We start from the raw sequence: 24,946 nt of genomic DNA on the forward strand, positions 1-24,946 counted from the left end.
AGGTTATACTCTTACAAGCATTTGTCCATTTCTTCCAGGTTGTCCATTTTATTGGCATAGAGTTGCTTGTAGTAGTCTCTTAGGATGCTTTGTATTTCTGCGGTGTCTGTTGCAACTTCTCCTTTTTCATTTCTAAATTTATTGATTTGAGTCCTCGCCCTCTTTTTCTTGATGAGTCTGGCTAAAGGTTTATCAATTTTGTTTATCTTCTCAAAGAACCACTTTTAGTTTTATTGAGCTTTGCTATTGTTTTCTTTGTTTCTATTTCATTTATTTCTGCTGTGATCTTTATGATTTCTTTCCTTCTACTAACTGTGGGTTTTGTTTGTTCTTGTTTCTTTAGTTCCTTTAGATGTAAGGTTAATTGTTTGAGATTTTTCTTCTTTCTTGAGGTAGGATTGTATTGCTATAAACTTCCCTCTTAGAACTGCTTTTGCTGCATCCCACAGGTTTTGGATCATCATGTTTTTGTCTCTAGGTACTTTTTTATTTCCTTTTTGATTTCTTCAGTCATCTCTTGGTTATTTAGTAACGTATTGTTTAGCCTACATGTGTTTGTGTTTCTTTACGTTTTTTCCCCTGTAATTGATTTCTAATCTCATAGCGTCGTGGTTGGAAAAGATGCTTGATATGATTTCAATTTTCTTAAATTTACTGAGGCTTGATTTGTGACACAAGATGTGATCTATCCAGGAGAATGTTCCATGTGCACTTGAGAAGAAAGTGTAATCTGCTGTTTTTGGATGGAATGTCCTGTAAATACCAATTAAATCTATCTGGTGTATTGTGTCATTTAAAGCTTGCGTTTCATTATTAATTTTCTGTTTGGATGATCTGTCCATTGGTGTAAGTGAGGTGTTAAAGTTCCCACTATTATTGTGTTACTGTCAATTTCCTCTTTTAGAGCTGTTAGCATTTGCCTTATGTACTGAGGTGCTCCTATGTTTGGTGCGTATATATTTATAATTGTTATATCTTCTTCTTTCTTCTTCTTGGATTGATCCCTTGATCATTATGTAGTGTCCTTCCTTGTCTCTTGTAACATTCTTTATTTTAAAATCTATTTTATCTGATATGAGTATCACTACTCCAGGTTTCTTTTCTTTATTTTTTTTGCGGTGCGCGGGCCCCTCACTGCTGTGGCCTCTCCCATTGCAGAGCACAGGCTCCAGACACGCAGGCCCAGCGGCCATGGTTCACAGGACCAGCTGCTCCACGGCATGTGGGATCCTCCTGGACCGGAACACGAACCCATGTCCCCTGCATCAGCAGGCAGACTCTCAACCACTGTGCCACCAGGGAAGCCCCCAGGTTTCTTTTGATTTCCATTTGCTTGTAATATCTTTTTCTATCCCCTCACTTTCAGTTTGTATGTGTCCCTAGATCTGAAGTTGGTCTCTTGTAGACAGCATATATGTGGGTCTTGTTTTTGTATCCATTCAGTGAGCCTGTTTCTTTTGGTTGGAGCATTTAATCCATTCACATTTAAGGTAATCATCGATATGTATGTTCCTATTACCATTTTCTTAATTGTTTTGGGTTTTTTTTTGTAGGTCCTTTTCTTCCCTTGTGTTTCCCCCTTAGAGAAGAGCTGGTTTGTAGAGCTGGTTTGGTGATGCTGAATTCTGTTCACTTTTGCTTGTCTGTAAAGCTTTTAGTTTCTCCATCAAATCTGAATAAGATCCTTGCCAGGTAGAGTAATCTTGGTCATAGTTTCTTCCCTTTCATCACTTTAGATATATTGTGCCACTCCCTTCTGACTTGTAGAGTTTCTGCTGAGAAATCAGCTGTTAACCTTATGGGAGTTCTCTTATATGTTGTCATTTTTCCCTTGTTGCTTTTAATAATTTTTCTCAATTTGATTACTATGTGTCTCGGTGTGTTTCTCCTTGGGTCTATCCTGTATGGGACTCTCTGTGCTTCCTGGACTTGGGTGGATATTTCCTTTCCCATGTTAGGGAAGTTTTCGACTATTATCTCTTCAATCATTTTCTCGGGTCCTTTCTCTCTCTCTTCTCCTTATGGGACCCCTACAATGCGAATGTAGGTGCATTTAATGTTGTCCCAGAGGTCTCTTAGGCTGTCTTCATTTTTTTCATTCTTTTTTCTTTATTCTGTCCTGCGACAGTGATTTCTACCGTCTGTCTTCCAGGTCACTTATCCATTCTTCTGCCTCAGTTATTCTGCTATTGATTCCTTCTAGTGTAGTTTTCATTTCAGTTATTGTATTGTTCATCTCTGTTTGTTTGTTCTTTAACTCTTCTAGTTATTTTTTCTTTAATTCTTCTAGGTCTTTGTTAAACATTTCTTGCATCTTCTTGATCTTTGCCTCCATTCTTTTTCCGAGATCCTGGATCATCTTCACTCTCATTATTCTGAATTCTTTTTCTGGAAGGTTGCTTATCTCCACTTCATTTAGTTGTTTTTCTGGGGTTTTGTCTTGTTCCTTCATCTGGTACTTAGCCCTCTGCCTTTTCATTTTGTCTACCTTTCTGTGAATGTGGTTTTTGTTCCACAGGCTGCAGGATTGTAGTTCTTCTTGCTTCTGCTGCCTGTGCTCTGGTGGATGAAGCTATCTAAGAGGCTTGTGCAAGCTTCCTGATAGGAAGGACTGGTGGTGGGTAGAGCTGGTGTTGCCCTGGTGGGCAGAGCTCAGTAAAAGTTTAATTCACTCGTCTGCTGGTAGGTGGGGTTGAGTTCCCTTCCTGCTGGTTGTTTGGCCTGAGGCATGACCCAGCACTGGAGCCTACAAGCTCTTTGGTGGGGCTAATGGTGGACTCTGGGAGGGCTCACGACAAGGAGTGCTTCCTAGAACTTCTGCTGCCAGTGTCCTTGTCCCCGCAGTGAGCCACAGCCACCCCCCCGCTTCTGCAGGAGACCTTCTAACACTAGTAGGTACGTCTTATTCAGTCTCCTATGGGGTCACTGCTCCTTCCCCTGGGTCCTGATGCACATATTACTTTGTGTTTGCCCTCCAAGTTTGGAGTCTCTGTTTCCCCCAGTCTTGTCAAATCCTGCAGTCAAATCTGCTAGACTTCAAAGTCTGATTCTCTGGGAATTCCTACTCCTGTTGCCAAACCACCAGATTGAGAAGCCTGACATGGGGCTCAGAACCTTCACTCCAGTGGGTGGACTTCTGTGGTATAATTGTTCTCCAGTTTGGGAGTCACCCAACGAGCGGTTATGGGATTGATTTTATTGTGATTGCACCCCTCCTACCATCTCATTGTGGCTACTCCTTTGTCTTTGGGTGTGGGGTGTCTTATTTGGTGAGTTCCAGTGTTTTCCTGTCAATGATTGTTGAGCAATTAGTTGTGATTCTGGTGCTCTCACAAGAGGGAATGAGCACATGTCCTTCTACTCTGCAATCTTGAACCATTCTGATTTTTCCTGTTTCTTGTGTTTTAATGTTTACTTTCAATACTAGTTTTTACGTACAAGACTCCCATTCTTGAGGCATTTAATTTGATTGGCTGTCATTTAGAGTATGCTATTCAGCAAAAAAAAAAATTGTTTTTGTTCTGTGTTTCCTTTCCTTTCTTTGTAAAGGATTACTTGAGTCAAATATTTCTTAATTCTAGCTTTTCTGAGGACTTTATTCTGCTGTCTCAGTAGTGAGTGATACATTGTCTCTTCATATAAAATTCTTTTTTTTTTCCATCAAAACTCCTTCCACCAGAATCAGAAGATGTTGCAACATTTGTCTCCTGGCATCTCAAGTAGCAGAGGAAAATGTTTGCCAATCTGATTTTGTTGCTTTGTTTATAATCTCTTGTTGGTTTATTTGCTTGCATGTATGCTTGTTGCATTTCTTTTTCCTTATCTTTCTAATTCTGAAATTCTTCCATTGCGCATTTTGCATGGATCTCTTTCAATACATTTACCTGAACCATGGTTGGCTATTCATGTCTGCATATTTGGGTCTCCTGTTTTAAAACTTTTTCTTCAGTTACATCTTTGTTACTTCCTCTCTGTTCTTTGTTCTGGTTTCTTGTTTTAGAGCATCTCCAAGGCTGAAATTAAAATCTCTGTTCTCACCTCTCTGCTTTCCGTGTCTATCATTTTCTTTTACTATTTTCAGATCTTTTTCTCCTTCTTCTGTGTTCTGGGAAGGCTTCATAAGTCTGTTCCATATCCTGCCATTTCAGTTTTCCTCTTTGCTTCCTGCATTGGCTTTCATTTGTTATTGCTCTTTTATTTCGACTTCATCTCCCCCAGCCCTCTATTCTCCCCAGGTTGTTGTATGTGCATTTCATTCTGTAGACATTTTATAGTCAGGGTGCTAGAGACTGACTAGCTGTTCACGTAATCTGCTTCTCCGTTCTCCTGTGCACCCACTAGACAACAATTTCTCAGCCCCTCTTGAAGTTATGTGAGCATAATTTACCAATGGAGTATATGAAGAACAGATACAAATCACTTCCACACCTGTCCCATAAAAATCTCCCATGTGTGGTCTCCCATGCTATTTCCCATTCCATGGCAATCTTAAAAGCCATGTGTTGAAGATGGTGAAGCCACGTGGTAGAAAGAGCCTAGTTCCCTGAATTGCCAATTGGAGGAGAGCTGTCTGCTAATCAGGAACATCTGTTTTGGATTTCACATACCAGAGCAATAAAGTTTTATTTCTTATTCCACTGAAATGTGGGGCTTCATTTGTCATAGCAGTATCATCTTAACTCATATTCATAGCCTGTTTTTTCATTATGCATGAGTTTTCTTTTTTATTTTTTGCCTCTTTTGTAAAAGTCATATCTTTGACATCCCTTTGAGAATGACCAGCTTTCCCTAATTTTCTATCATCTGAGTCTTAATGTGCTGTTCTCTTTCCCTCGTGTTGTCATGTCTATAAATTCCATGTTAATTTTTGTCTCTTTATTCATTCTTTAAATGTAATGATTTTTGCCAAATGGAGATTGTCAGCAGACAGTCTCTGTGATTTTTACACGGCTCTGCTAACTTTACACTTATTTTTATGGAGGAATCTCTTTCTAGGATCTTTACCTATTGGAAGGTTTTCAGTATCTGATTAGCATCCATATAGAGCTGCTTGATGCATCAAGGTGCAATTCTACTTCCATGCATACTACTTCCATGATTTGGTCCTTAAATCTGTGAACCAAAAAAGTGCAGTGAAAATCACAGTCTCCCAGCATGCATTATTGCCAGGGTTTTCTTGTTTCTGGTCCAGCTCCAATGCTTTACCTCCGGGCAGAAGAACTAGGGACTCATCTACTCCCTCCACACACATGCGTTTTTTTCTTGACTTGTTTCATGTTTAAGTTGTAACTACAACTTAGCAGTTCTATATTGTATGTGGTATAGAGACTGGTACTCAGATCATCCCACAAACAGTTTTTTTTTAGGAGGGGACAGATGCACAATTACTTTTTGATAAGAACATAGACCTTCAGTTTTCTTAAAATACAGATTTCTAGGCCCCTGCTATGGAAATTCTGATTTAGTAAATCTAGGGTTAAGCCCAGTAACCTGTATTTTTAAAAACCCCTAGGTGATTTTGACATGTAGCTAAGAACATGATCTGGAAGGAAATTAACACTATAGTAGATAATTTAAAAAATCAATTTTCTCGCAACCTAAGTTTCCGTTAACAGATAAGTGGTGTTTATATAAAATAAAATATTATTCAGCTTTAATAATACATGCTACAACATGGATGAACCTTGAGGATATTATACTAGTAAAATAAACCAGTCAGAAAAAGGACAAATACCATGTTATTTTGCATATATGAGATACATAGAGTAATCAAAATCATGGAGACAGAAAGTACAATTGTGTTTGCAAGGGGCTGAAGGCAAGGAGAAATGGAGTTGTTATTTAATGAGTGCAAAATTTTAGTTTTGGAAGATGAAAAATGTTCTGGAGATGGCTGATGGTGATGATTGCACAATGTAGATGTAGTTCATACCATTGAAATGTGCACTTGAAACGACTCAACTGGCAAATTTTGTGTTATGTAGTTTTTACCACATTTAAAAAAATAAAATAAATAAAAATAATTAAATGATCTCCTTACCATACCCCTTGAATTTTCATATCAGTAGAATCATAGACTTTGAAATCTAGAAAGATATTAGAGATGAGAGGCCCCGAGAGATGGGGAGATTTACATAAGACCAACAAGTAAGTGAGAAACAGAGAACTACAAGCTATAATTCTTGGTCGTATTTACCAGAATACCATATTTTAAGTATTGAGCATTTCCTTTTTCCTGATTGCTGGTATAAAAGGTTTGTTCTAGAAACTTTATTGCTACTTCCATCAGTTTCCTTCTTGAGACAGGGAAGTACCTTGAGTTGGAAGAAGTATGGCTGTCCTTATTTCTAGTTAAGTCAGTAAAGGTCTTGGCCTATTGGAAGCAATTAGGATTTTTAGGAACAGGTATATCTGGGAACTCAGGAGTTGATATCATGGTTGGGTCTCCAGCATGGAGAGCCATGGGCTCTGGAGTGGGGAGTGGAAAGGAGTTCAAGAAAAACTTGTCCTTGTGTCTTCCTGGCTTTGAAGCTTCCAAGGGAACTTGGATGGACCCCCTGGGGTGTTTTATGACTAGTTAAATTGTACTTATGCAAAGAAGAGGAATGGCCAACATTACAGATGACTATCTGGAAAAGACTTTTCCCAGACTAAAGAAGTGGAACAACTCACCAGTAGAGAATTTAATGAATTACAGTTTGGAAGAAGCCAAACAAAGATGAGTTTACATTAATTTGCCACACACAAAATAGACAGGGGATAGTGACTAAGCCTTGTGTAAGGGAATTGACTGGGTTGTATGTGCACCACAACTTTGGAAAAAGACTGCTAACATTCCTGAAGCCACACTGGAATTCAAGACCAAAATACTTAACTCCTCCAATGGTTGAGTCTAAATTGTGCAACCACTATGCTGCCAGAGTTTCCTCTGGTTATGACTTGTTACAGATGCAAGTGCCACATGTCACTGAGAAATCGTAACAGCTTGGTCATGTCAACTGAGGAAATATGGATTCAAAGAATTTGCTCTTTACAGCATTTTTCAGAACAAACCACTTTGTGGTCAGCGAAGGGATTACATCTGGGGTGTCCGAAAATAAAGTCATTTCAAAAGCAGGATGAAATGAAAGGACTTAAAATAGCATGTGTAGGGATAGGTTATTTTATTCCCAAGAAGGCATGACAGTTTTAGACACTTAGTTAGCACAGCAGGTGATGACAATGAAACCTAAGAAACCTGATCACTTTAACATGATCTTCTGCAAGGGTCTTAAAACTACCATCTGATTAATTCACATTCCAGTGAATTTTTCTTTTCTTGATGTCTGCAGTATTATTGAACCCAAGTTCATGTGCCCCAGCAAGCCAAAATAATGGAGTTTGGAGCAGAGAAAGGTTTATTGCAAGGGCCAAGCAAAGAGAATGGGCAGCTCTTGCTCAAAAGATTTGAATTCCCCTGTGGTTTTCAGGGAAGAGTTTTTAAAGGCAAAATTTGGGGTGAGCATTGCAGGGTGTGTGACTTTCTTCTGACTGGTTGGTGGGGAGGTAACAAGGTGGCTGCCAGGAGTCTTAGTCTTCAGGCTTCTTGTTCCAGCCAGTCTGGGATCCATGTACTTGTGCTCAGCCTGAAGTTACCAACCTCCACCTGGGTGGGGGTCTTAGTTCTTACAGAAGAACTCAGAGATATGCATCAGATTGTTATGTATATCCCATGAGGAGGAGCTAGGACTCTGCTTTATGCCTGCACTAATTTTTCTTGACTACTTTTCCTTTGTTTCTGCATTCCCTCAGTCCCCTAATTAGTAACTGTTTGAATCTGCCCTTTGGAGGGCAGGTCTAGGAGGCTAAAGCCTTTTCCCTACAAACAAGAAGCAGGAGACACAGAAAGGATTTTGTACCCCAGGAGGGCCCCGCAGGGTCCTGCTTGGTTTCAACAGTACTGTTTGTTATAGGTGGAAAAGGGTAAGACAGTGTTGTGAGTTGAAACCTCTTTCTCTTGGTTTGAAAAATCAAATGAGACAAATATAATATTGTTGTTTTCAAAGCAATAGGATTTCTTTTCCTGTTTAGAGGCTGATGGGAATGTTTCCTTCAACTTTGTATGTAAGAAACAAGAACCTACTTTTCTGTTTCATTTCGGACCTTCCTGGCAAAGACTTACTGCTGACACGGGTCTGGAACAGGCTGGTATTTTCCTCCTGGGTTATACTTTAGCAGAGTTGTATTATGAATTCAGCTCCCACATGCATAATCATCCTACTTTGCAACCAGGCAAGGTAAAGATGGACTACTTATATCTGTGCTAGATTTTCTGGAAACAGGAAGAAAAATGTTTTCTAGAACAGTAACAAGGAAAAACAGTAAGAGTGTGTCTGTCAGGGACTGAGGATTTCTTTGTAATTAATGATAGTGTTTGTATGAGGTGATTTGATAACTGCATCCTATAATCTGTTGAATCCATTTTGCTTCCTTGGCTGGGCACAATCATTTCTAGAAACTAGAGTTTAGCTTCATTTATTTTCTTCATTGTTTTACTGTTGTCCTCTTATTTTACCTTTATTACTTGTTTCCTTCTGTTTAATTTGGGTTTAATTCGCTTATTAAAATGAAAATTTAAATCACTGATTTGAGAATGTCTTTTCTATATAAATCATGTAATACTATACATTTTCCTCTAAGCATTGCTTTAGCTGCTCTCTACCATTCAGTATGTTGTATTTTAATTTTCATTAAGTTAAAAATGTTTGAAAATATTCCATGAGATATCTTCTTTGACTCCTGGGTTATTTAGAAGCATGTTTTAAAATTTTTCCAAATCTTTGGGGGATTTTTCAAACATCTTTCTATTTTTAATTTCTAGTTTAATTATCTTGTGGTCACAAAACATACTTTATAAGAATTCTACTTTATAAAAATTTATTGAGTCTTTTTTATGTCCCAGAATATACTCTATTTTGTAAATGTTTTGTGTGCATTTGGAAGAAAAAAAATGTGTATTCTACTGTTGTTGGGGAGAATATTCTATAAGTATCAGTTAGGTCAAGTTAGTTGATAGTGTTGTTCATGTTTTCTATATCCTATTGATTTTTTTGTCTAATTGCTCTATGTTATTGGAAGAAAGTTTTTGAAACATTTCAGCTGTAATTTAGGATTGTCTATTTCTCTTTTCAATTTTATCAATATTTGGTTCATGTATTTTAAAGTTCAAAATGTATTTGTATACATATTAGGTGTACAAACATTTAGAATTATTACATCCTTTAGATGAATTGATCCCACATTAATTATGAAGTGTCCCCTTTTACTCCTGTTAACATTTCTTATTCTAAAAATCTGCTTCATCTGAAATTAATATATCCATTCCAACTTTATTATGCTTAGTATTTGCATAGTATATTTTATTCCATTCTTTTATTTTTAACTTATTTGTGTCTTCAAATTTTAAGTGGCTTTCTTGTAGACAGAATAAAATTGGGTAGTTCTTTTAAGTTCAGTTTGATGATCTCTGACTTTTAAATGGAACATTTAGCCATTTGCATAGGTTTTTTTCTTATTTTTTATTTTCTATTTGTCCTATCTATTCCTTGATACTTTATTCCTATTTTCTGCCTTCATTTAAGTTAAGTACTTTTATGATTCATTTTATCTTCTTTATTGGCTTTTATTTTTCTCAGCAGTTGCTTTAAGGTTTAGAGTACACACCTTTAACTTATCATAGTCTACTTGCAAATAATGTTACACCACTACATACAGTGTAAGAATCTTACTGTAGTATACCTTCATTTTCTTCTTCCTGACCTTTTTACTATTGCAGTGATCGATGCTTCTACATGCTCTAAATCCCCAAATACATTATTATTTTTGCTTTGAATAATTATCTTTTAAAGATATTTATAAATGAGAAAACCAATTTTTAAAAGGATTTTACATTTACCCATATGTTTGCCATTTTCAGCATTCTTTATTCTTTTCTGTAGATTTTAGTTTCCACCTGTTACCATTTTCCTCTGCCCAAGCACTTCCTTTAATATTGGTTTTTGTGCATGTTTGATGGCAATGAATTTTCTCAGCTTTCTTTCTTTCTTTCTTTTTTTCTTTCCTTTTCATCTGAAAAACAACCTTTTTTTATGTGTTCATTTTTACCAGATGTTTTTGCTCTTTATAGAATTATTAAGTTCTTAAAAGATGTTATACCATTGTGTTCTGGCTTCTGTACTTCTTGACAAAAATTCTGCTATAATCATATCTTTGTTTGGAAAAATATATTTTCTCCAACATGGCTGATTTTAAGATATTTTTTCCTTTATCACTGGTTTTCAGTAATTTTGTATGATGTGCAGTTGTGTGAATTTCTTTTTCTTTCTTTTGCTTTGGATTTGTTAAACTTCTTGGATATCTGGGTTAATTGGTTTTATCAAATTTGGAAAAACGTCAGCCATTATTTCTTTACTAGTTATCCATTTTATACATATTAGTGTATATATGTCAATCCCAATCTCCCAGTCCATCACACCATTATTTCTTTAAATATTTTCTCCCTTCCCCCTACATTCCCATATCTGTGATTCCAATTGTACATACTCTAGACCACTTGTTATTGTTTCACAGGTCACTAATGCTCTTTTTTTTTTTTTTTTTTTTGGTGGGGGAAGTGTCTTTTTTAGTCTTTTTACCTCTCTTGCTTCCTTTTGAATCGTTTATATTCCTATGTTTTGGATTCACTGATCTTTTGTATAATCTATTGTTAATCACATACAATATAATTTTTTCAATTTCAGATATTGCTATTTTCATCTCATGAACTTCTGTTTGGGTCTTTTTTATATCTTCCATTTTTCTTTTCATCATTTTAATGTGTTTTTCTAATCCTTGAATTTATGAAGCATTTATAATATTCATAATAGCTGTTCCAAAGTCTTTGTAGTTTCATTACTTCTGTCATATATGGATCTGTTTCTGTTGATTGATTTTTCTCTTGATTATGGGGCAAATATTTTCCTGATTCTTACATGCTGGTAGTTTTTCACTGGATGTTGAATATCATTGTTATATCTTATTTTGTTTTGTTTTTTAATTTCTTTAAAGAGTGTTGATTTTGTTCTGATGTACAGTTAAGTTATTTGGAACTAGTTTGATCCTTCTGAGGCTTTCCTGAATCCAGAGAAGCCTTTTGTCTCAAGCTAACTTAGCCCCACTACTAAGGCAATACCCTTCTGGCCATTCTACTCATTTTCCTGTATATTATAAAATCTCTCTACTCTGGCTGGGGGGAACGTGAACTATTCCCAGCCCTATTTGAGCTCTACCACTTGTTCACCTTCTGCTCTTCAGTGGTTCTTTCCCTGGCTTTGGGTAGTTTCTTCTTTTGCATTCCAGAGCTGTGCTCAGTCATAGACTCAATGGTATTTTTCCATAGCTCTTTGGAGCTCTCTCTCTGTGCAGCTTTATCCTCTCCAGTACTCTTTTCTACAAAGTCTAGCTATCTTGAGCTTCTTGACCACTAATCTCAAATTTAGGAAGACTGCCAGGTTCTGTTTGGATTTCCCCACTCTGTACTTCAACCTGGAAACTTCTAGGCTGTAAGTTGGAGCACTTGTAGAGTTTTTCTCATATGTTTCCCTTCTCTCAGGGATCATAGTTCTGTGAGGTTTATTATCCAATGTTTTAGAACCACTGCTTCCTATGTAGCTGTCTCACGGCTACCAATGGGAGTCTCCAGCTGGAGACAGTCATGTCATTCCTCAACTGTTATATCTCATTGGATTTTTTATATTCAGGAGCCAGTATAGAGTAACAAGAAAGAATCAGGCCATGGAAACAGACAATCGAGGCCTCAGCCATAGCTCTATTTAAGTATGAATTAATTTAATTATTCAATTTATTCATGACTGTATTCTTTTATTTTTATAATTTTTAGTGACTATTACTTTGTGCTAGGCATTGTGCTATATTCCAGCTTTAGTTCATCATCTATAAAATAGGGAGAAATAACACCTACCTCATTGTGGTAGATTGCAAAAGTGGCCACAAATTATTCCAAGTTTTCTTTCTGATCTTGCATTATGACCTTGCAGCTTCTCCTATCAATTCCTTTACTCATTAAATCTGGGCTGGCCTGTGACTTGCTTGGGTCTGTACACTGTGGTGGAATTGATGTGTGTGACTTCTGAGCCTCGACTTGAGGAGACTTTGCAGGTTTCCTCTCTCTGTCTTAAAACCTTGTGCCTGCCAAGTGATTAGGTCTGAGCTGGCATGCCAAAGAATGATGAAGTGGAAAGATGCATTGGTTATCCTAGCTATGCTAGTTAAGTTACTGTAAACCAGTCAGCCCCAGCCTACCCACTAGTCTATTATTATCAGGCACTATACTATATTCCAGCCTCAGTTTATCAGTTTAAGTGAGCCCAGCTAAGAACTATTGAGCAGTATTATGTGGTATCTGTGAACATATTAGTTAGTTGATGTTTTTGACTGACTGAATGGAAGATAAATAAGTTACATAGTTGTACCTAGGTTTTTTGTTTTTCTTTTTGCGGTATGCGGGCCTCTCACTGTTGTGGCCTCTCCCGTTGCGGAGCACAGGCTCCGGACGCACAGGCTCAGCGGCCACGGCTCACGGGCCCAGCCGCTCTGCAGCATGTGGGATCTTCCCGGACGGGGGCACGAACCCGTGTCCCCTGCATCTGCAGGCGGACTCCCAACCACTGCGCCACCAGGGAAGCCCTACATAGGTATTTTTGAGTAAATAAGTTTTAAATTTCAGCTTAGAAGTCATTTCCTCTGGGAAATTTTGCTGACATCTCTGACTAAATTATATTTCCCAACTATATTCTCTTAGTGCATGCTATATTTATTCTTTATGAGTCAACTATTGAATAATTATTTCTGTAACTCATTAATGTCCAACTCCTCTATTCCACAATAAACTCTGCTTCAACATTTATGCCTGACATTTAATGCAGTGCCTGACACTTAGTAGATATTTGGTAAATGTTGTTTAGATGTATGAGTAAGAGGTAAAGTAGGTTAAGGACTGAGAAATGTCACCTGGATTTAATAACAAAGAAGTCATTAACACACACGTTGACAGCAATTTCAGTGGATTGATGGGAAAAGACATGAGACCACAGGTGCATGAATATTGCAAAAAGCATTGAGAAAACAGAAAAGAAACCCAAGTCCAAGTTACTAACTTTATTTCAAAATGCAAATTCATTTTATGCTTGATTATGTTTTTCTTTTAAATTACTAAAATTAAATCTAAAGTGTCAGGTAAAATTATTATTTTTATTAATTTAATCATTAACATGTCTCAGAATCAGCACACAGAGGATCTTAATAAGCAACAAATGCTCTTGTGATACTAACCTCTCTCAGTTTCACTTGCACACTTGTTTTGAATTCTCCAGAATTTGACAGTCAAGAGGACACAGCATAATAGAATAAGGCAATATGTTCAATTTGGTTACTATGGACTAATTGAAGAGGCTCCAGAGAAACGGTCATTTGGATATTTGAATAAAAATCCCATTTAAAATCGATTGAAGATTTACCTTTCAGGACCTGATATGTACATTTCCTTTACTTCTCTTGTGGCAGAAAGGATGCATCTTTGTGTGTTTACCCTCTGCCTTGGAAACTGATTTCATTGTTTTAAGTGTCAGTTTTCATCATCATGTAAAGTGAAACACCAGAATGGAATGGCCTTTACTTTCAGTGACATAAATATTTCAAAAGAAACAGACCTTTTGAGTTCAGGAAAGGGTGTGTCAGATGCACAGGTGTCAGTGCAGGTTAATGTGTTGTCTTTCACCACTGGCCCTCTGGACTGTAATTTGGCTTGGCGCACACGTGTGCAGAAGATCGGCCATCTCCATCCTGACTCTCGGAACCACCTCCCTATTAGAAAGCCATCAGACAAATAATTCACTCTCAACCCCATCATCGGCCTCCTAGAGAAAGATTGGGTTGAGATGCTGAGAAAATGAAAGCCAGGCTCTCGAGCAGGCAGTTGGCCTGGGCATATTTTTCCTGCTATATTGTGCTTCCCATTAAGCAGCTCATGAGTCTTTGTCACAGGTGAGTGACACTGAACTGAAAAGAGAATGATTCCTAATGAAGGGAAGTCCCAGAGACATTTTTGGAAAGGAAAATGTACCAAGCTAAACACAGGAGTACAATATATCTTCAGGTAACAAACATGGGCATGTGAGATGTTTATGAGCATGAAAGAGATTAATCAGAGTAATCTATAAGGGGCAGAGAATGAAGGTGTAAGCTTCTCCAGAAAAAATGTGCCAAGTTTCTTTGAAACATTAGAAGTCTTGTAAAATGGACAGGCTGAAGTAGTTGTCCATTCATTCTCCTTGATTCTTTTCACATAACATTCACTTATTATTTATGACCGTGCTTAAAGAAGCCATCTGGTAAAGTTGATGGTAAACTACCTACTCCTCTGTTCTATGTTGAGAACTGAGACTTCTGTATCACCTTTTAGACGGTCCTTGACTCGTGCATACATTCTACAGAATACCTTGTTTATGAGGTCAGAATACAGCAGGCTGCAGTCCTGGAGTTACCTTGATTGGTACTTATTTGTGACTCCCTGCTCCTCTAAAAGCGAGCTGCCAGGCTCAGTAGAGAGTGACAGCACATCAGAAGCTCTGGTAACATCTCCAGCAGTAAATCTTGATCGCATTTATGCATCTTACATTGCCGTCATTACTATATTTCCAACGTGCCCTTTTCACATGGTCATTTTATTGCTCCCTTTGAGTTGCCAAAGTTCCCTGACTCCATCTCTCACTGCCAAAGAAGGCATTAAACTCTTCAGCTGGTCTTATCATCTTCCCGAAAACAATAAAGGACCTTTTGTATGCCTTTAGTGAGATGTGTTCAATGTGCCAACAAGACTGGAGTTAGGCCTGTGTTCCAGCGCAGGCTTGAGTCCAGCTAGAAGGGTTACGGCTTCCTCTATTCTCTTCTAGCCCAGGCACAGCTTTGGAATTGACATCTCACTGAATGTAGAGCATACATTTGGTGACTTTTCTTCTAGACACTAAATTCTTTTTAGGTTTATTTGTGTATACTTTCAAAATGTTAAGTTATTACAAATTTGTTTTTGAAAAATGGCACAGAATTGAACAGTCATGAGAAGAAACTGTCACAAATTGAAGAAAAAAGTGTGACAAGTGGGGCGTCCTGGGATTTCATTCTAAGTCATTGCAATATTTAGAGGTCATTTCTGCAGATAAGGAGAAATGACCAGTTCCTTTAGAAGGCATAGGATGGACCACATAGTAGTAAATACTTAAACAAAAAATCATTGGGAGAAAATTTCTATGTAATTTGAAATGATGTGCTCTGTTTATATCAAAGTTTGTGTGTAATTTACAGCACACGTATGTAAAAACATTGTCTTTTGAATATAGCAATTCTGTCTTCTCCTGGATTTGACTTTAGGAAATGCTTTCTCCTTAATTTAGTTTAGTTACTTGAATCACTATTATGATATCTGGAAGTTTAGTAAGTGTGGCAAGACTGATAATTTGACCAAATCTGTTCTCCCCTTCTGTCATGAAAATGGAGTTGTGATTGAGTCCAGGCCTCTTAGCTGGACTGCATTTCCCAGTCCCCCTGCAGTTAGATGGCCAAGTTCTTGTCAACAGAATGTGAACAGAAGCGATGTGTCTGGGTCTGGAAATTAAAACATTGAACAAGCCTCCTCTAGACTCTTTCTGGATATGGTAGGTATCTAACTTCTTTTGTGTTCTAGAAGATGGAGGAACAATAAGGTGGCAAGAACCTGGGTCTTGAATGACTACACCTAGCAGATCTGTCTTGTCCATCAGAACTGCTCATTACAGTTCTGTTACATGAGAAAGAAATTTCTATATTCTGTAAGCCACTGTATGTTGGGTTCTCTTTGTTGGAGGAGCTCATCCTTTAATATAACAAACACAGTTATAACCCCATTTAATCGGGAAATGATGTGTGCTGCTTATGTCCAGGTTTATGTGTGGTTTTAAAACTTAAGAAACAAATAGACTTCGAAAATGTTTCTGACATATATACGCTACAGATACTATGTCTAAATAGACAACTAATGAGAACCTACTGTACAGCACAGGGAACTCTACTCAGTGTTCTGCTGTGACTTAAATGGGAAGAAAATCCACAAAAGAGGGGATTTATGTATACATATATCTGAGTCACTTTGCTGTACACTAGAAACTAATACAACATTGTAAAGCAACTATATTTAAATTAAAAAATAATAATAAAATTTAAAAATCTCAAAAAAATGTTTCTTCTCTAATTGGAGATACAAACACCACTGTACATTTTTCATAATTTATTTTTTCATACATATATAATAAAAAGTTTTCTCCTTTATTATCCAGTGTTGATGAGAGTGTGAGGAATCTTGGACTTTTATACGGCGTGGGGTGTAATTATTACAGTCTTTTGAAGCTCTTTGGTGGTTATCCATCAGAAACAAAACCTGAATCACCTTCGGGCTTTACTTTTGAAACCTGCCTTCCAGAAAGTTTGCATATGTGAAAAGACAAGAATTGCAGAGATTTTTTTGTCACAGGAAAAACTGTAGACAACCCAAGCATCTAACGATACAGAAATGATTACATGGATTATGGGGAAATCCATGCTATGAGATCCTCATTAAGAAAGATGAGACATGGTCACATATTCGGACATGGAAAGATGACTAGGAAGTAGTAAAATAAATGCCTCAGTGTGCATATTATGACACTACCTAAGTAAAAATGCCTATGGGTGTGTGTGTGTATTTCTGAGAGTGTATATGATCAGAGGAAGAAATCGAGGCTGCGATAATATGCTTTTGTGCTCCTTCATTTTCTGCAGTATATAACATATAATGGAAGCCAGATGTTGACCCAGATATAAGGAGCTTCATCCATCCCATCATCCAGAGTGTGAAAAGCTGCATTCGCCTGAATCAATACATTTGTGACCTGACCTGGAAAAGCATAGGAAGATAGTGCATCAGAGTTACTTCCATCGAGGTGAAGGGGATTTGTGGCATAGCTTGGAACACAAAGGGGGACTATATCACTTTTCCATTCTATATCCTTCTCTGTCCTTTGACTTTTAAAGTATGTCCCATGGCTCCCCAACTCAAATACAGCGTAATATTTAGAACCACAAAATATTTAAAGTGTTTGGTGAAAATGTATGCTCTGTAGGAACTTTTTAAGAGTGTCAGATACTAATGCTGTGATGGAATTTAATATCTCAAAACCACGGGCTTCAAAGAAATTAGACTTGATCTAAGCCTCCGGATCAGAAATAAAATAAAAATGGAAAATATGACTTATACTGGAACTCTTCAAGCAACTTTTGGCTTTTTCTGTGAGAACACTACAGCTTCCCTGTTGGTAAACTTGGGAATAATGGAGAAAGTCTTGTGAGCTGGGAGCTTCTAGGCTGAATGTTTAACTGCAGCTGGGAGATAGCTGTTCCAAAGAGAGTTGAAGACAACACCAGGTTAACAAGCAGACAAGACTGTTAAATGTGGCTTTTAAAAAGCCAGGCCCTTTGCAAAAAGGGAGGTGGATACACATCCCATCCCTTGTTAAGTTTTCAAAGAAGAGATAAATGAGTATTATTATTTTTGTAAAATTTTATTGAAGTATAGTTGCTTTACAATGTTATGTTCATTTCTGCTGTCCAGCAAAGTGAATAAATGAGTATGCCTTAGGATTAATAATAATGCTTTGAAGCTTCCTTTTCAGAAACAAAAATTAAAGGGAAAAACACCTTGAACTATTATTTTAACTGCTTAGTGATGTATCTATATATACATTATATATAGATATATAATGTATATATATCACATCATATATATATATATATATATATAGTTTTAAACTGAACTTTGTGGTGGTTTTAAACATTTATTCAGGGCCAACTATAAGATGAACATGGAATAGGTCTCAACTTCTGAGACAGTAGGATTTTCAGAGGTTTAGAAATTCAAACTCATATAAAATAAAATATTATTTTAAATGCTCTTAACCGCTAAGGAAAATAAAACCATACCCAAACCTTCCTTTTCTCATCTAGTAATATTATGGGTGGGTATGTTAAAGTCACTTAAATAAGTTAAAAGGAAGCTCACATCCAAAGGTTATTTCCACAGGCTACTCTGGAAAATACCAGTGCTTGGCATGAGTGGTTCTAGACTGTTCTGCCAGAGCGTTCAGTAGAGTAGTGACAGTCAACCTCCAGTTTGGATTGTCCTAGTGTAAAAGTAGAATATATTCTCGGGAAAAGCAGGCATGCTATCAGGTGTTCATTCAACATATATTCATGAATCCCCATATGGGTTTAGGGAAAGAAAGTTTAACTATGCTGTAGGTTTCCCCCAAAGGGAAAGAGAGTATTAATCAAATACTTATAAGGTGAAAGCACTATAAATAATGCTATTAAAATTCTTTGGGATCTTAAGTAAGGGTAGAAAACCCCCTCTAATCTGTTAATGGTTTCACAGACGAGGTGACATTTAAAAGAGTCTTTCAGGATACCTAGGATTATCACCAAATACAGAAAGAGACAGGTGAAGTAGAGGCATGGGCGTATAGCACGTCTTAAATACAGACTGTATGTAAGAACGTGAAATTATAACAGGGTAGCATTTTGAAAAATTAGATTGTTACATTCAAAATAGGATTTTGCCAACAGGCAATAGTTTGAGAGAATAAGGACTTTAAAAATTATTTTAGTTCTTATTTAACATTAAAGATTGAGCCTGATGGCTACCGTAGCTGCTTTTCTGATTGTATAGAATAGGTAACTTTGATCATTGTTTCAGCTTAGCCATGAGAATGGAGTTTGGAAAATGAAAGATGTGGCCTGGAGTAAAGTAAAAGGTATCTTAATTTTGGGGATTACTGGGAGGCACTGTGAGAGTCGGAGGACTGAGAACAAAGATAAAGTTTGGAAGATACTAGGGTCCCTCCACCATGCTCCCCAGTACACACTCAAGACTGAGCTGGTGGGGAGAGAATGCTTTTGAAATACTGGAGAAGATATGGAACTCCAAGAACCAGGGAGCTTTGGTTCTGTTCCAGAAGGAAAGAACTTGTAGGCTGCCTTCAAGTCAGTTGAGGGACATTTCCATATTACAAATAAACATGGTAGCAGAGTGTGATTAAGCAGAAGGGGACTGTATTATTCCTTATAGAACATTCTTGATTCCTGTGTAATGTGGATGGAGGAAGCTGTTGTGGTGGGAATGAGGAACTCTACAGCAAATGCACTGGGTTGTGCCATCTGGTAAGGGACCAAGTGACTAATGTAGTCAGACCTCAGTGTATGGTCGGGGTCCAAAGAGTGGTCAGAGCTAAGAGGAGCCTGAGTTGTCCAAGAAACTTTATAAAGTCAGCAGAGACCAGGCCGACAGATCATTGGCAAGGACACTCTAGGGATCTAAGGACCACCTTTCCCAGCTCCTGAAAAGCACTGAGAAAGACACCAACATCCAGTGCCAACCCCTTTTTCCCTTGCCATTAGTGAGGTTGAAAAAGCCGGCTAATCACTTTGGATTCGTCGCTTACCGACTGGGGTGAATATTTGACCAAGTATTGATCAATGAGCTATACGTGGAATTTGCTGGGGGTGGCTTTTGTATAATGATTTTTTATCTGGATAAGATAGGGATATGGCTGGGAGCATGCTCCTGAAGCTTCCTTTCTTTGTCCACGAAGCTAGAAATCTGAGGAAAATGCCACTATGCTAAGCGTGTGGAGTGAAAACCAGAAAGAGCTTCTCATCCATGTTAGCGCAGAACAGATAAACTAACAACAGCACTTACTGATCTTTGGATTTTTTTATCATGGAAAAACAAACTCCTATTTATTTAGGCCACAGTTAATCATCTGATCTATAATTTTCAGCCTTTTCATCAAAAGTTTATCAAAAATTCTACTGTCTGATAATATGTAAGTTTATTGAGAGTCTATCTAATGAATGGTGAGCAAGGTCCTACCCTAATCTCATATATATAGATGTCTAGAAGACAGATGTCTCTGCTGGAGTCATCTAAGCCAAGACTCGGTTATCTAAGAGTGATTGAAGCAAGCTGAAGATTTCAACTTTTTTTCTCTCCAAAATAAATCATATTTTCCGCTACTCTACAAATTGTAATATGGGTAAATTGCTAGCCCTATCACAAAATGTTTAGAAATTATGAGATTCAGTGAGCTGGAAAAATATTTTTTTTAGTGTCAGGAGTTGAACTGGAGGAGAATGAGATAGGAAGGTCAAGTGGCAGCCAGATTGTGAAGAAACTTGTATGCTGCAATTTAAACACGGATTTTGAAAAGAATATATATATAAAACTGAATAACTTTGCTGTACACCTGAAACTGACACATTGTAAATAACTGTATTTCCATAAAAATTTTTGAAAAATAATTTAAAATTAAAATTAAAAAAATGGACTCTGACTTGTAGGTCATTGGGAATCATGGAAAAGTTTAAAATAGGGGATTAATACCAAATTAGTATTTTAGGAGGATTGTTTTGGTAACTATGTAGAAGGAAGATTGGAGGGGACATAGAACAGGGACAATGAGAATTATAAAGAAGATAATGTAGTTACATGTTAACTTCATACCTGGAATATGGTTATTGATACTTGTTGAAAGAATTTAACCTTTAGTTCTGGATTTGCCTAAAATTGTCAACATATTAAATATCAGATATAGATGACAAAAACTCGAGATTTAAGTCTTTGTTTAAAATTATTTTAATATAATCAAAATATTTGCTAATAACACTTCTTTTTCATGACTAAATAAAAGCAAACAACTGTTAGATTTTTAAATTGCAATTTATGTGAACTTGCATGTATTAGCTTCATCTCAGCAGGTGCACAAGAACTGTTTAATGACTGACAGGCTGAATTGAATTCAACAACTTTTTACTGTATTCATTGCATTTTCAAACAGTTTTTCTAACATCTTGCCTATGGATTTGGCCACTATAACACCCAGCTTTTCTGAGGCAAATACAGTTTCCAATTTTGTGTCCTAATCTCATAAACATATTTTTCCTTGTCAAATCACAGGTTTCACTTTTTGTTTCAGAAATGTTAGTCTGTATTCTTATACTATAATAAACCTAAGAAATGTCACAAATGATCACATTGCTTATAGTTTCTTTGCCTTTTTGCTATAGAAACAAATGAAACAAAATGACCCCCAATTCTCAATGTCTCAGTTATGTATATAGAAATGAATATCCTAAAACAATCCTCTGAGTCCTTTTAACCTGTAAGCTTCTATTTTCAAGCAGTAACCACCTTCAGTGTGAGACAAGTGCCCCCTTGCCTCTTGTTTAGATCTCCTCTAACTGCCAAGATTAAACATTTAACTACCTGTAGTTTATAAAAAATGTATCCAACCATTGCCTAAAATAGGTCTGTGTTTGTTGTTGCGCTTTTATTTATTTATTTTTCTAAAGGACAAGACCCATGAGGATTCATTCACAGAGCTGGTAAGACTGTTGGTGACTGCTCGTTCCCATGGTGGAGTGAGCTGCATGTGAAGGAAGCAGGGGAGAGAGGAAGCAGCATGGCTGTAAGTATATCTGCATCTATAGTTACGTTATAGTGTAAAATAGAGCTGCCATACGAGCCAGCAATCCCACTTGTGGGCATATATCCGGAGAAAAACATGGTTCAAAAGGATGCATGCACCCCAGTGTTCATGGCAGCACTGTTTACAATAGCCAAGACATGGAAGCAACCTCAATGATCATCAGCAGAAGAATGGATAAAGAAGATGTGGTAGATATACACAATGGAATATTAGCCATTAAAAAGAATGAAATAATGTCATTTGCAGCAAAATGGATGGACCTGGAGATTATCACACTAAGTAGGTTGGACAGAGAAAGACAAATACCATATGATATCGCTTATATGTGGAATCTAAAAAAAATGTTGCAAATAAACTTATTTACAAAACAGAAACAGACTCGCAGACTTAGAGAAGGAACTTAATATTTACTGGTGGGGAAGGGTAGTTTGGGATTTTGGTATTGACATGCACACACTGCTATATTTAAAATGGATAAATAACAAGGACCTACTGTAAAAAAAAATTAAAATAATAAAATTAAAAAAAAAATTTTTTTAATGTAAAAAAAAACCCCAATAAACAGAAACCTCAACTAAATAGAGCTGGGAGACCAGAAGGGGGAGTTCTCATGCCCTGAGGTAATAGCAGAGCCCAACAGGAAGTACTCAACCAATAGAAAGCTACGGACTCATGTTTCCTACAGCCGTCCCAACTTCCTTCCCCCCGCCCCCGCTATAAAAACATTCTCCTTCCCTTGCTGTGTGGGGACTTGCACATAGCTCACCAGGGTTGCAGACCCCAAACTGCAATTCTCTGCTGATCCCAAACAAACTCATCTTTGCTGGAGAAATATCTGGTAGTCTATTTGTTTCAGCTCAACAAAGGATACTTCAACACATCATGGAATGCAGGACCTGATGCGGCTGATTTTAAGGAGCCCACATCTGACATATAAAAAGACCATAAGGGCTTGTGGCAGACACGTCTTGATAGCAGAGACCATAGAATCAGCCCATGGATCCCATTTTCTGCAACTTGGAGACATGGCCCACCAAAGGAAACATCCCATTTCAGTTGCCTTTGACAATATACACTCTTTGAAATTTGGTATACGTTCATGCAAACCAGCCTCATCAAAACTTTAGGTCCTAGGTGGAGCAGGAAAGTGAATAAATACATACCATGGGCCATCTCTGTGCTGTACTATGCAAGAGAGAAAGGGTTTGGAAAAGGGAATGCTCCAAAGAATGTTGAGAAAACTGAGTGGAATGTAAGGTGCACAGAGAGCTGCAGAATGAGATTTGTTTGGAAAGATGGATTATGGAGAATTTCAGTGGCTGCAAGGCTTATTGGCTGTGGTTGCACCAGAGAGTCAAGGAGGCACTAGGAGTGAAAATAATCTCTGGAATTAGTGGCATAAAGTGTGACTCTGTCAAAGCAAGTAGACATCGACTCATTTCCCCCCAAATCCAGTGTAAGTTAAAGGACAACTGTCTCTATAGATTAAGGCATCTTAGACGGATTATTGGCTGCACAACGGCATGAGACGTTGACTTGGTGGCTCAGCTTTGACGCTGTGTGTGTGTGAGGGCGCCAGCCCCTGGGCATTGTCTGATGTGGTGGCATAATTGGGCTGGTCCACCACAGTCCTTCTGGAGAAGGTCCAGAACACATGGTACATGGTTTCCTGTGTTTGTACAACAGCATATTGGCCCAGGACAACAGACCTGCTCTGCTGAGGGGAGCTGTGTGGCACGGTATGCAGTGCTCGGCTGGGCCCCTGGAACACGGAGTACCAGCTCCGTACGGAGAAGCAGCAGGCCCAGCACCTCCTACCCGAGAATGAGCAGGTCCAGAGTGGGAAGGAAGGATGGCAGTAAAGAAGCCTGCAAACTTGGGTGAGGTTCGTAGTAGGTGTTGGAGGATAAAAGTCAGGTTTTTCTCGGCATGGTTGGCTGTGTGGTCCAGATTCAAGTCCAGGTAAGAGTCATCTTTCTGACTTGTCTTTCTGTGCCTCGGTTTTCTCATCTGCCAAATGCAGACAATAACTCCTGCCCGATAAATGTACTGTTACTGTGAGGATCGGATGTGTAATATATGGGAAAGAAATAGATGCCATTTATTGAACACCTATAATGCACTACTAACTGGACCAGACACTGTTTATTACTTCATTTAACCCTTGCATGAACCCTCTAAGGCAAGTATTGTCATCTCCATTTTACAGATGTGGAAACAAGTTTGACAAGGTCAAAATTACTTGTTCATTCATTTGTGAGTTTAACACTTTGTATTGAACACATAAGACGTGCCAAACATGGTAATAGACCCTGGGAATAGAGTGGTGGATCAGCTCTACAAGGTCCCTGTGCCAATGGAGTTTATATTGCACGAGGGCCGATGGATAGTAAAAAATAAATAAGTCAAACTTAATATTATTAATACAGAAAAATAAGACAAGGCTATATCAAACGGATTCTATTCGTTCTCTACTCCTTATATTATCTATAAGCTTAAAGTTAGAAGTAAGGGGTTGATTAGACTCACGTTTATCTGTTCTGACAAAAATCTTTTATAGATGTTCTGTGAACTTTGTATTACATCAGGGGGCACACCATATCCGGGTGTCCCACTTTTAGAGATGATGATATGGACAACCTGACCCCTTCAAGTGTAAAGTTCTATTTCCCCTTTATTAACCAGGCATCAACCCATAAAGTAATAATTTGTCATGCTGCAAATATGCAGCTCCCCATCAATCTTTTACCAAATGGCTTTAGAATTTGTTGGTAATCATTTCCTGAAAACATTATTTTATTAGGGGTTGTAAAATTATGATTGTATAGGGCTTCCCTGGTGGCGCAGTGGTTGAGAATCGGCCTGCCAATGCAGGGGACACGGGTTCAAGCCCTGGTCTGGGAAGATCCCACATGCCACGGAGCAACTAGGCCCGTGAGCCACAACTACTGAGCCTGCGCGTCTGGAGCCTGTGCTCCGCAACATGAGAGGTCGTGATAGTGAGAGGCCCGCGCACCGCGATGAAGAGTGGCCCCCACTTGCCGCAACTATAGAAAGCCCTTGCACAGAAACAAAGACCCAACACAGTCAAAAATAAACTAATTAAAAAAATAAAAAAATTATAATCGTATAATATTAATAAATAATCATCTATTGCATATGCATTACCTGGAATTTTTCTGTCAAGAACAACTTTCCCTCATCAACCACTACTATTTGTTTTACTGGAGAACCGTTCATACAGTCCACATTGAAATACTTAAGTGTGTAATTTTTCCCATTAGTTTCCAATAAAGAGTTGG

The 24,946-nt window shown here is 37.8% G+C and overlaps 1 protein-coding gene across 2 annotated transcripts in view; it reads left to right on the plus strand.

The window, feature by feature from the left end:
* BCKDHB (branched chain keto acid dehydrogenase E1 subunit beta) overlaps nucleotides 1-21,607 on the plus strand; it is a gene marked incomplete at its 5' end in the record, with an annotated part of 288,838 nt that extends 267,231 nt beyond the window's left edge. The window contains 2 exons of one of the 2 annotated variants that reach the window (XR_014297651.1): nucleotides 16,885-17,045; nucleotides 21,508-21,607. Of the gene's footprint in view, nucleotides 1-16,884; nucleotides 21,186-21,507 lie in introns of those variants that run through there. The other variant, XM_082669419.1, reaches the window with a different exon arrangement.
* Between the last annotated feature and the right edge of the window lie 3,339 nt (nucleotides 21,608-24,946).

This window comes from Grampus griseus (assembly GCF_964374135.1).
Source record: "Grampus griseus genome assembly, chromosome: 13".
NCBI lineage: Eukaryota > Metazoa > Chordata > Mammalia > Artiodactyla > Delphinidae > Grampus > Grampus griseus.